The sequence below is a fragment of the Chinchilla lanigera genome, unplaced genomic scaffold, assembly GCF_000276665.1.
Source record: "Chinchilla lanigera isolate Chin_1 unplaced genomic scaffold, ChiLan1.0 scaffold00002, whole genome shotgun sequence".
Classification (NCBI taxonomy): Eukaryota; Metazoa; Chordata; class Mammalia; order Rodentia; family Chinchillidae; genus Chinchilla; species Chinchilla lanigera.
Window position 1 is genome coordinate 22,054,844 of NW_004955403.1, and position 12,257 is coordinate 22,067,100.

Below are 12,257 nucleotides of genomic sequence, written 5' to 3' on the forward strand. Positions count from 1 at the left end.
GACTCCTTGGGCTTAGTCTGCATTCTCATGTTCTCTGAGTCCTTGTTTAGCAGTTGCTCCTCTGCTGACTCTGGACCTTTCTGTTTCTCAATGGCAGGAGCAAGAGTATGTATGGCATACTCATTGTATGGCATGCATTCCCAGGGGTTTTTCCATTTGAATGTTTCACACATGTCCCAGGGTGAGCAACTGCAGTTGGTGCATGGTGGGCCAATTGCATCATTGTTTCTCTGTGTCTTGATAGTTCTCAATTGATCGGCAGTGGCCGGCCTAAGGGCCGGCGTGCAACAGCACTCGCCAGGGGCCCTCCCTCAGGGCGCCTACCAGGTAGAAAGCTAGCCAGCTGGAAGGCCGGAGCTCCCCGCCCGTGGCTCCCAGGGCGCTGCAGGCCCTCGCTCTGGGGGCCTCTGAAATAACTATCTCAATGGACAGATTAATAATAAATTTTTAAAATCTAAAACAAAAAGTTAAGAAGAGATTGGAAAACATAAAATAAAATAAAAGTTAAATATGTAAAATCATCAAAGAAGTGATAAAAATTCAAGAACTAATATAATACATAAATATAAAATTATTTTAAGGGAATACTGATTTACTAGAATAATAAATTAAGAAAAATATTTGCCACTTAATTCTTTAAAAATTTACTTTTATCAAGTTATTGACCAAGTAGACATAAAGAACTATAATGTGGTTAGAGGGCATGAAACAATGTTTTACATCAGATAGAATTTTTTAAAAAAATCTAGCAGTAGGCCATGCTGTGCAATGAACCATAGAAATATGTAGGCAAAACTCCAGCTACACAAAATTGAGAACTCTTTTCTACATTGTATGTAAGACAGAACTGTTTCAATATTTTTTAAAAAATCAAACTATACTCCAATGGCAGATGAAATGATTTATAATTAAGAGTTGGACATAAATTTAAGTTTAATGTATTAAAAATTAAAATTTCACTTTTAATTTATTGGTGAAATTGAATATATTTTTAGAACAATGTTGGTGAACTATAGGCAAAGAAAGTGGATGTTCTTTACATGAAAAAGGAAGAGGAAGCAGCTGGGCCAGCATGTAGGTTTCGTTCCATATGCCAACTCCAGACTATTAGCCATGACAGTTGGTCAGACTTTGCTAAAAAGTATTTTAAAATTTAGTATTGGCTCAGTAAGAATGTGTCATAAGTAATTTCCCCATTGGATTATAAGATGAGAAATCACCTTAAGTACTGATCACCTTGGCTTTTACCATTTTCATGTACTCTGTCCTCAAAATTCTTTCATTTTGTCATGTTAAACTTATTGCTAACATATTTAGAGAGAAGTATGGGAAATAGTACAACAGTACACATATCTGTACTATTATCTATATGTCACTGAAAAATAAATTTGATTCTTTAAATTACTTTACTCTATAGACTTAATCTATTAAAGAAAAAAAATTGAATGTATTTAATCAGGCACTGAGTTAAGTCATACAGACACTACTACAAAGGAAACATTATCCTTAAGGAAGTGGCAGTCTAGTAGTAGAAATAAATACAAATAAAGGATAATGCAAGAAATAGTTTCATTTCTATTATCACAGTTGGGGTTGTGGTGGATTAAGGGTCCACTTGAGTGAAAACACCCAGCTGAACTGAGTCAGTGTGGTTCTGGGCATGGGAGACCCACCTGAGGACTGTTGCAGGAATGGAGTAAAAGGAGAACAGGAGGGGAATAGTGTCTGCTACTGACTTTCCTGAAGAAGCTGCTTTTTGGTGATTTTTCTTCAAAGGAGCTCTGGCTGCTGTATGCCTTCAGGAGAGCTTCAGTCCTTGTCTTCATCTTGGACATCATCTCCTGGCTTCCAGTGCAGATTTCTCAGCCTTCTGGCACAGACCCTTCCCCCTGAAGGTGCAGACTTTCTAACTCCCACTACTGGCCTTTGGGTCTTTCCAGTTCAGATCTTTGATATGGACTAGCCTAACGGGACATTGCCATGAGCTCCAAGCCCTTGACTGGATCTCCACCCTGCAGACAAATGTTTTGCACTCTTCTACATCTGACTAATACAAGGGGCAACTAACTTTGATGAAGGGAAGGAAGGAAATTTCTATGGCAGAAAAACCTTTAGAAAGAAGACTTGCAGGATCAATCAATATTTTCAAAATGGCCAAAGATGATAGTTGGTTAAAAAGGGGGGGGGACCCTATGCATACACAAGAAAGAGACAGTATGACTAAATGTGCAGAGGTGTTAAAAATACAGAATGCTCTTGTCTGGCAGTTGTGTGAGTGAACCAAGAAGTTAAAGAAAGGGGAAAATTAAGGCAGAGAAACTCGCTTGGTTCAAACAGAAGAATGTCTATCCTTTTCTAGGAAGTTGGGGCTTTCTCAAACAGAGGTATGGAATTTTGAAATCACATAGCTTCTTTGGGATCTAGTTCATGGGTGCTGGCTTCCATAGCAACCAAGGGGATGTTCACCTATAAGGTATCATATTCCAAACTAGCTTCTTAAGCATTCTACTCCTATCTTATCTTGTTCTCTGGTATCCATTACTTCAGCCTGCCAGTAAAGTTGGTCATATTAAGTGGAATTATCACTGGAAGAATTGCTAAGGTGTTTTGGGAGTTGAGGGTTTCCTTTGTTCTACTTAATCATCAACATCTAAAAGTGATCTTCCTTCCTCTCTGCACAACACCCAACGCCCTCTTAGCATGGGGGTTGATAGCCATTATTTCCAGCACATTTGTCAATTTCAGCAAGATTTTAGTATCTCCCCACCTCTGCTGTGTCTCTTTAACTGAGGCTACATACAATCATGTCACATAAAAATTTATTTTAGCAATATTCTCATTTTTTTTATCCTTTGCCTCTTGCTCCACTACCAGACTAAACAAGAACCTTGGACCAATCCAAGGGCTCCTGTTGCTATGCTGAACTGTGGGGAGGGTCACACAAACAGATACAGTGCAGTGATGGGCAAGATTCAGCTTGACATGTGCTCGGCCACCTTGAGCTATGACCACCCTCATTGCCGCAAAGTAATCCTAGCTGGTTTTTGCTGCATAGTTTCCCAGCATATTGTAAATAGAGCAACCCCTTAGAGTGGTACGTCCCAGACACTGGCTCCAGGAATGTGTCTGACCCTTGGATATTAACTTAAGATAAACAGGTACATTCCAGCTTGGATGAAGTCATTTTCTCCTAACTAGTATATCTGCTCTTCATTCTGCTCCAAATTGCAAGGATACGTTTGGTCTTGTTGGCACCAGAACCACACTTTCTCAGTAAGTACCATCCCCACCCCACCTACTGGGCAATTCTAGACCTGTCTACCTTTTTTTCTTTGGTCTCATGATGCTTCAGAGCCAGATGTCACACAACAAAATTGTTCTGCAGCAAATATTCAGGAATGTTTTGATCTGTTGCTTAAACCAGTGGTTAACTTAACAGCCACATTGGGGATGTGTGTACTCATAATGCTGGAAAACACTCCAAATACGTATTTGCCCACAAAGTCCAATTTACCAGGATACTTCTGTTACATTTTTGTCCTCCAAATTCCCACGGTTCTCATCTCTCCCGGGAAATCCTTAGTTTCGTTACCCACCTTTCTCTATATTCTCTGTCATATTTGTTTTTTCAAATCTTCCTCCTTCACTCCCCTCACAATTCATCTGGAAAATAAATATAACATCCAAAAATTTTCTCAGGATTCTGCCATTGCCCCTATCCTTGAATTTCCCAATAGCTTTTCTGCATCTCTTTTGTTAGAAAGTTGTCTCCTTTCTCTTGGATTTCAGACCCTTTTGCCTCTCAAGACAGTTCTCTCCAACCATCTCTTTTCTCTGTGTGTGTATACTAGCTTCTTGTAACTAATGCAGAAACATTCCCTCATATCTCCAATTTTAGAAATGTTCCTTGGTACCTGAATCCTCCAGCTATTACCCTCTCTCTCTTCCTTACAGTTCCAGCCTTTCTGAAACATATCTCTCTCCCCTGCTCTGCAGAGGAAGCTCAGGAACCCAACTGCTAGGGGTGGGACCACCTTCTGTCAATGGGCTAGCTCTGTGGTCTCAGACAAGTGACTCAGCCCTCTCTACCTCAGTTTCTTCATTTGCCAGCAAAGGAATATACTGCTACTTAACAGAGGGGTCAGTATGGCCCACAGCCATTTTAGTTACCAACTGTAAATCATTATTTCTCCTACTCCTTCACTCACCCATGTTGTTAGCAATTCTCATTGCTAAAACTAAATTTGTGTATCTCTGTTTTTACCTTACCAAGTTTTGCAGCTCCTGCATATCCCTCTGGTGCCTTAGCCTTCACATCACACCATGAACGTTCCCATCCCAACCCATATATGATGCACTTTCCTTTTGGAGCTGCTGGTACCTCTGATTGTGTCGCACTCTTCCTTGAGCCTGGGTTCATTGAAAACATCCTAATCCAGTGTGGATAATGTGCCTAGAATGCGCCTTGACTTAATGCAATTGTCTTACATGTTCTATGTGGTTTTTGGCCTATTAGTCTGGTTTTTAATCTTCATATACGATAGTTAAATTTATAAGGTCTTATAAGCTAAATGAATGAATCTAATGCTGGCATTAAAGGGGGGGGAGAGAAGAGGAAAAGAAAGAATCAAGACAGGTCATGTAGATGCACTGATTCCCTACAATGGATGTGATCATTACGTACTGCAAACACCTACAAATAAGAATTTAAAAAGAAAATAAAATATTCTAAGTCAATTATTCAAATAAGTGTTGGAACTAAATTTTTATTAGTCACAACTGTTGCCAATAGGTAGATATAAGTGAATGTGAATTAATGACATGTTCAAAAAATTCCTCACTGTTTATATTGTACGAGCCCATGTGAAGTCCTGTGCCACTTAGTGAAGCTGAGCTGTAAAAGTTCACTGCAGGCAAAGAGACTACATGTTTCAGGCTTGGTTCTGGGATAGTATAATTGGTATTCTCTGAAATAATAATTGGATACAGGATCACTAATGGACCATGCCTCAGGCGCCATCCCAAAGGGATCAAGTTATATGGATTGCATTATACTAGTGCTGTGTTCTTACAAAGGTGGGAATGTCTCCAAACTATTTTTATTAATCCACATTTCCTGAAGACCACTAATTTCATCATTGTAAATCTATTTCTAACATCCACTACATTAATCTGTAAAGCTCTAATTTCACCATTTGCTATGGTCTGAATTCTCATATCCCCCCAAAGTTCAGACACTGAATTCTAAACCCAGAGGTGAGGGCATTGGGAGGTAGTTCCTTAGGTGATGAGTGTAGAGCCCTCATAAATGAGGGTAGTTACCTTACAAAAAAAGGTCTCTCCTCACACACAAGAATGAGGTTCTGAATCAAGACAGCACCCTACCATCAGGTGCCACATGAAGACACAGTGAGAAAGTGATGTCTCCAGACAAAGAGGTGGACCCTCACAGACACCAAGTCTATCAACCCTTCAGCTGGGTTTCCCATTCTCCAGAACTGTGAGAAATTAAATTCTGTTAGTTAGAAGCTATCCAGCCCATGGAATTTTCTTACAGCAACCTAAATGCACTAAGACATCAATGAATACTCATTTCTAAAATTGATTCTTCTTATAAATGAGAAGCCTCCCTGGCATTGGTGCAAGACAAAGAAGCTAAAATCTCAGAAGGAGCTGGTTTTCAGACTGAATCTGTTTATTATATACTTGCAAAAGCTCTCTGCACATGGGTGCTCCTGGAGAGAGCAACTGACTCTCCCAACCCCCTCTAGATAACAGCATTTTGTCCGCAAAGGTTTTGTAAATTACTGGCATTGTAACCCTCTGAAGTGAGCCATTCTTCTTCCCACCCTTTCCCTCCACTTCCTTATCTTGGCAAATACACACAGACCTCCATGGGATGTCAGTGTTTCCGCGGAGGTTGCTTGGCTCCAAAATACACAGTGAGAGCTTGGGCTGTGCACCCCTGCAGCGCCCTGCAGTGGTGTTGTCCCATTGGATGGAGGCTGTGTATACGCTCCCTGTTCTCCCTCTTTAAAACTCTGCATTCCTTTGGAGCAAGGACAGGGTGACCATTCACAGTTTTATTCCCAGGGCTCTGCCCTGTGTCAGGTACTGAAAGAGTGACCTTTTAATCTACAGAAGGGAACAGGCCTAAGAGCAGTTTATGTTGAAAATCTGATAGAATTAACCAAACTACCGTTAGTTTGGGTATCAGGAAGAAAAGTCAGTATGTTTTGAACTTCCAGACATTTCCTTATATTTAGTTGAAGAAGAAAAAGGAATAAAGGGAAAAAATCACACATAAATTTCAAGGAAGAGATTAGAATAAATAACCAACCCTGATAGGCATAATGTCATATGCTGTAAAAAAATTTCTATATAATTCATAGACTGGGTCAGAGAAGTTTAAGAACAACTATAAAATCACTGCAAGATGATTAAAAGTCAACTCTGGTAAAGGCAATATTTAAACATATCTGCTACCGAATGACCTGTCCTCAAGCACATGAGCATTAGTAGAACTCCTTACACAACTTGCAGTCAAGTAAAATACATTTCCAACTATTTTGAGTGGTTTGAGCACACATCCTCATGCTTCTCTGGAAAATTTAACACTGCAGTGGCAACCAGAAGTAAATCCCAGCCCTACAACCTGCACAGAAGAGGAAATAAACTGAATCTCATTATTTCTGCTGCCTCTATTTCTTATCCAGTCCAAGGTAACTGAAAAGAATTGAATTAGTTTAACTCTTCCAAATAATCCATCTATTTTAGAAACTTTCCAGAGCGTGTTGTATGTGGTCAATTTAGAACATGTGTTTGGTAGTTATTCCACTCATCATAGCTGCCTAATTTTACAGATTCAGGCTAACATTTTGAAGAAGTTAACTGTTTTCTTGTCCTCTTAAATCCCATAGCCAGCCATACTTGCCTACTATCCTAGCAAGCAGGATATGAGGTAAGGGCAGGACTGCTACCGAGAGCTGAAAGTACCAGTAAAGAGGAAATGATAGAGTCATAAAAAAATACTTAGGATAGTTTTAAATCAGAGTTTCTTAATCCCACACTAGCAGCATTTAGAGTCAAGTAATATTTTATTGCAGTGGCTGTCCTGTGTGCATTGAAGAACTATAGCACCATCTCATACCTTCATTTGGCTGGTACTAACAGGTTCTCCCACAGCTGTGATAATCAACAATGCCACTAGGCGTTGCCAGATGTATCCTGCCCTGGTTGAGAACTACTGATTAAGGTAAAAAGAAATTTGAGTGAAATAAGTGGGTGCTCTATAAATATTAACCAGTGTTTACATTGCCTTGCAAAGTGCATACTTTCACCTCATCTTAAAGAGAAATGGGATTCACTTATCATAAACAGTAATCAAGTACACCATGGCAGTCTTGGATTCAAACATCAAGTGTGTCTGGCACTGTGCTAGGCCCTCTGAACTCAACAACTAAGATGCGCTTGTCCTCAGGAAGCTACTAGGTGGGGCTAGACTTATTTAATAACAGAACTCATGCTGTGTTCTTGATTACTCATTTAAATTGGAATAAGAACAAAAATACTAGGGTAAGTTCACCTTAACTTGTTGAAAACAGAAAAACGTGAGTGATCAGTTAGTGTTAATATTTATTTTATTTTATTAAACCAACCCTAAACCTATGCCTTACACAGCTTTTGATTATAATTAGTATTAACTGTGTATCATTACTTGCCTCCATGTGGTTCTACTTTTTCAGAATACTCCCACAAACAAACAAAAACAAAAAAAAAAATACAGTTTCATCAAACCATACCCTACGTTGCTCCTTTCACTGGACAAGAGGCACGAGGGGACTCAGAGGTTTATGCAGAGCCTGATGGAGTTGTGACTTTCTAACACCCAGCATTGTCTTAGGTGAACCTTTCTGAAAGGGAGACCTCTGTGCAGACAAGTATTTACAGTACACTTCAGTTCGTGGAGAACATATTTCAGGAGTGTTTGGTGAGCATGCTTTGTGAATTATACTTAAGGTAACTTCCTTCGGATGACAGTAAAGAAAATGTTGAACTAAACCTCAGGATGGAAATGAGCAGAATAATCTCTTTGATGTTCTCTCCTCTATATTCAAGCTGTATGTTCGAGCTGTGACATTTATGGTTATACTTACCCGGCTGAAAAGAGTGGGGGATGTGTGATGGCTGAAAAATGCCCTGATGCTGATTTGCAGATCTGGGCCTGTGAACACTTTATAAACAAGACTGACATCGTAGTACAACAAGTACGTCACATGAACTGATTGGCATACATCGTGACACCTTATCAAGTTGCCGTGGGAATAAAAAAATGAATTCATATAAAAGTGCTTTAAAAGTGGTTTGTGTAATAAAGATAACTATGATCATGATGTTTGCATGTTGTGGCTCCCAAATGCTAACCACCTATATTTTAAAATGTTTTCAGGTTCTAACTGCATCCCTGAGAAATAGAAGGACCCCAAGAATAGGACCTTTAGCAGGGTTTGAAGGGAACTAATTCTCTTCTAGACTGTTCTGAATTCTTTCCCTAACCTCCTTCTCCGGAACCGGCCACTGTTTGACTAATGGCTCCTGTCCTTAGCCAACCTCCTTCTTCTTTGCAAGATCAAAATTGTCCTAATCCTGTGCATAGTCTCTGTCATATCTGAAAAGGATAAATATCCAACCTTTCTTTTCCATTTTTCCCTTCAGCTACAGACCTATGCTTTTCCTCCTTTAAGCCAAATGACTTTTAAAAGTTATTTATACACACAGCCTCTGTTTCCTCTTCACCCAGTAATTTGTCAATGTGCTCCAACTTTCTGGATGTCTCTTGCTTTACCAACACCTGTACCGCTGCACACTGTGGATCTTTCCCCTTTCTTCTCTCATCAGTGTCGAGGAAGCATCCTTCTTTGCTGTCTATTAGGCTTCCTCCTCGCTGCCTGCCCTTCTCAATCTTCCTTATAGCTCAGCCTCTCTCTTTGACAACTTTTTAATTCTTTAAGGCTTTTTCCTTACCCTGATTTCCTTTTTATTAAATCATCTTTCCCAAACAGTCATTATTGATAACTACAATTTCAACAACCTCTGAGGCAGGCGACTTGTAAGTACACATAGATATTTTCTTCTCTCTTGAAAACCTACACAGCTCCTCCACAGAACTTGCCAAAATACAGTGTTTCCTACCTGACTCCAAAACAAGTGTAAAAAGTGAATCTATTCTTCATTTGCTCTTAAATTCCCACTGCCTAGCACAGCCCTGGCCACCTAACAGGCACTCAGTAAAAATGGACCAAGTGAAGGACCAAATATAGAAATGAATGCATGTTATAATTTTCAAAGATAGGCAACAATGCGATATCCATAGTCTATCTTTTCTGTTTATTAAAATAGTACATGTTTTTTTCAATTTACTCAGATCTATAGTCATCTTTTGAAGAGATCTTCACTGAGAAACCCTGCTGAAAAGAATAACTATTGCCATCTTCTTAGTCACTCTGTGTGTGTGTGTGTGTGTTTGAGGGTATAACTTAGCACTATTTCATATGTGTGTACATCTGTGCTTACTTTCTACATCCCTAGATTAACAAAAAGATGAAAGGAAAGAGGACAATGAGAATGGTACCATAAGAGCACTTTTTTGGGGGAGGGAAAGTATTTTATTATTGACACTAGTTAGTTAGCTAGTTATGATTAGTTAGTAATAAAATAAGTATTATTATTTTAATTGTGTACAGACAATGCACCCCTTATTACCTACATTCATAAGAGATTTCTTGCCCTATCACACCCTTGGTGTACCAGTATGATCCTTGGGAGAACAGACTTTTTGGTTTTGTTCACAACTTTTTCCCATATTTGATAAATGAAATGTGAGTATAGGCATTTGGAAAAGTAAATATGAATCTATTAGGAACAGGAAAATTATCATCCATAATCCCACTACCAAAAGACTAAATGTTTTTCTAATATTTTAATATAATTTGTTCTTCTTTTTTCTACAAACTTAAATCATGAAATATGTTTACAGATTTACAATTCAGTTTTTCACTTTATAGTTTCCAAATAGGTAAGTCAACACAATTTGTAGGTTGGCTCTTGCAGTTGCAATGCCAGATCAAACACTTTCCTGTCTTGTGAGTTTATAAGCCAGACAGGTAACATCTTTGAGCCTTAGCTTTCTCATATTAAAAATGGGATAATCAGATAGTAATAAACTGACTAACTGGATTTTTATGAAATGTGTTCAGTGCGTGTCTTGTGCTTTTGTGGGGTTGAACCCCACCTCCTGGCATTCACACTTTTGTTCAATCTCTTTCCTTTGTGAGCTGGATCTAGTTTCTCACTGCTACAGACTGAATAGGGCAAAAATAATAGGAACTTCCATCTGAGATCTGGTGACTAAGAAGCCATAGCTTATGTCCTACACACCCTCTTTCATGCTCTTGACTACTTCTCTGACCAAAGTCAGGTACCATCCTATGAAAAGGTCTATTTGACCAGAAGCTGAGGGAGATCTTCAGCCAACATCCAGAAGAAACTTCATTCTGCCAACAACAATGTAGTTTCTGGCAATGCATTTTCTCCCTATGAAGCCCTCAGATGAGTCTGCAGCCCTGACTCAAACTTCATTGCAGCCAGGTGAGAGACCTTGAGGTAACAACACTCCACTAAGCTATGATTAGATTCCTGAACCATGGAAGCTGACATTATAAATGTGTGCCCTTGTAAAATAACTTCCACATTTTGAGGTGAATTCTTATATGGCTTTTATAAATGGAAGTTTCAAATTTTGAAGTGTTTGGGGTTCTTTTCAAACAAAACACTTTTTCCCAGTGATTATTTATAAAGTTATGAAATAGGTCTTAGAGATGAGAAACCAATATATTACTTTTATTGATAAAGGTTAAATTGTAATATGTGGTATAGTGATAGCCTAATAAATTTCCTGGTTGAACTTCAGAAACAATGCCTTAGAACCCTGTCTTGGGCAGTGCTAGATGGAACAAGATGGAAAAAGCACGCATGTAGAGAAAAACTCTGTAACTAGGGAGAAGCAGAGAGCACAAGTGTCATGCCAAAACTATATTTCTAAAGGAAATCACATCCAATAATCCGCCTCAAGTTTATCAGTTATACAGGGGCAGCATGGATCTCAGTAAGGTCACAAACCATACCCGTGGAGCTCCTCTCAACCCAGACAGAACTTAATCAGTACTGAATATGTAGTACTCCCAGTCTAATACAAAGTCATTACAAACTCTCTGTTATTTCCCCTGTAATGGTTATGAAATAGCAATCATTAATTGTTTTTATTTACTGAATTAATCATTAATTGCTAAAATTTTACATTTCACATTTTTACCACTACAAATATTGTTCTATGAATATCTTTCTCCTTATTTCCTTAGCAAAAATTCCTAAAAAGAGTTGCTAACTCAAAGTTCTTATGCATTTACATGTTTTTTCTATATTGCTAAATTGCCTTCAAAAGATTTCACTAATTTTCTTCCACTTCATCAGCAATGTATAAGAATGTGCTTCTAGCCCTCAAAGCCTTGGCTTTTAAGACTTTATTTTGTAATCTTTGTTCATTTGCTATGTGAACCATATCATGTCCTTATTTTAATTTGCAGTTCCTTAATTACTAATAAAGTTGAAGACTTTTCATTGTTAATTGGCCGTCTATATTTCTTTTTCCTCAAATTATCTTTCTGTGTCCAGTGCTCATGAGGCTGCTGGTTCGTCTACCTCAGTCCACAGGGCAAATAGTTGCCCTCTTGTCTGGAGCCCTGTAATCTCACAGACAAAAGAGCCTAAGAAAATGCCACTTGGTATCTCAAGTTATTTTTAATATTACTGTATAATCTCTTCTTCTAAATTTAATTTCTCTAGAATATTTCATAGTATGCAGTTCAAGATAATGCCTACCTGTCTTGGTTACTTTTCTCTCTTTGCTGGGACAAAATACTTCTGCTCAAAATTAAGGAAGGAAAGGTTTATTTTACTTACAGTTTGTGGAGGTTTCAGTCCATACTTGGCAGGTTACAAGGCAAAGTGGCACATGGCAGAGGGCTACAGCTCACGGCAGCAGAACACAGCAAAAGCAACAACCACTAAAAAGGGAGGAATGGCCACAAGCAGCCTCTTCCTCTCCCTTACATATGCAAACTATCCACCCAAGGGGGGGGGTGTAGTCTCACACCCATAATCAATCAAACTCTAAAAGCCTGCCCCATGACCGCATGAGA

At 38.8% G+C, this 12,257-nt stretch overlaps 1 long non-coding RNA gene across 1 annotated transcript in view; it reads right to left on the reverse strand.

Moving 5' to 3' along the window:
- Positions 1–3,663, reverse strand: part of LOC102014965 — a 37,163-nt gene extending 33,500 nt beyond the window's left edge. The window contains exon 1 of the long non-coding RNA XR_001233459.1: positions 3,597–3,663. This is a non-coding gene — a long non-coding RNA (uncharacterized LOC102014965). The remainder of the gene's footprint in view (positions 1–3,596) is intronic.
- Between the last annotated feature and the right edge of the window lie 8,594 nt (positions 3,664–12,257).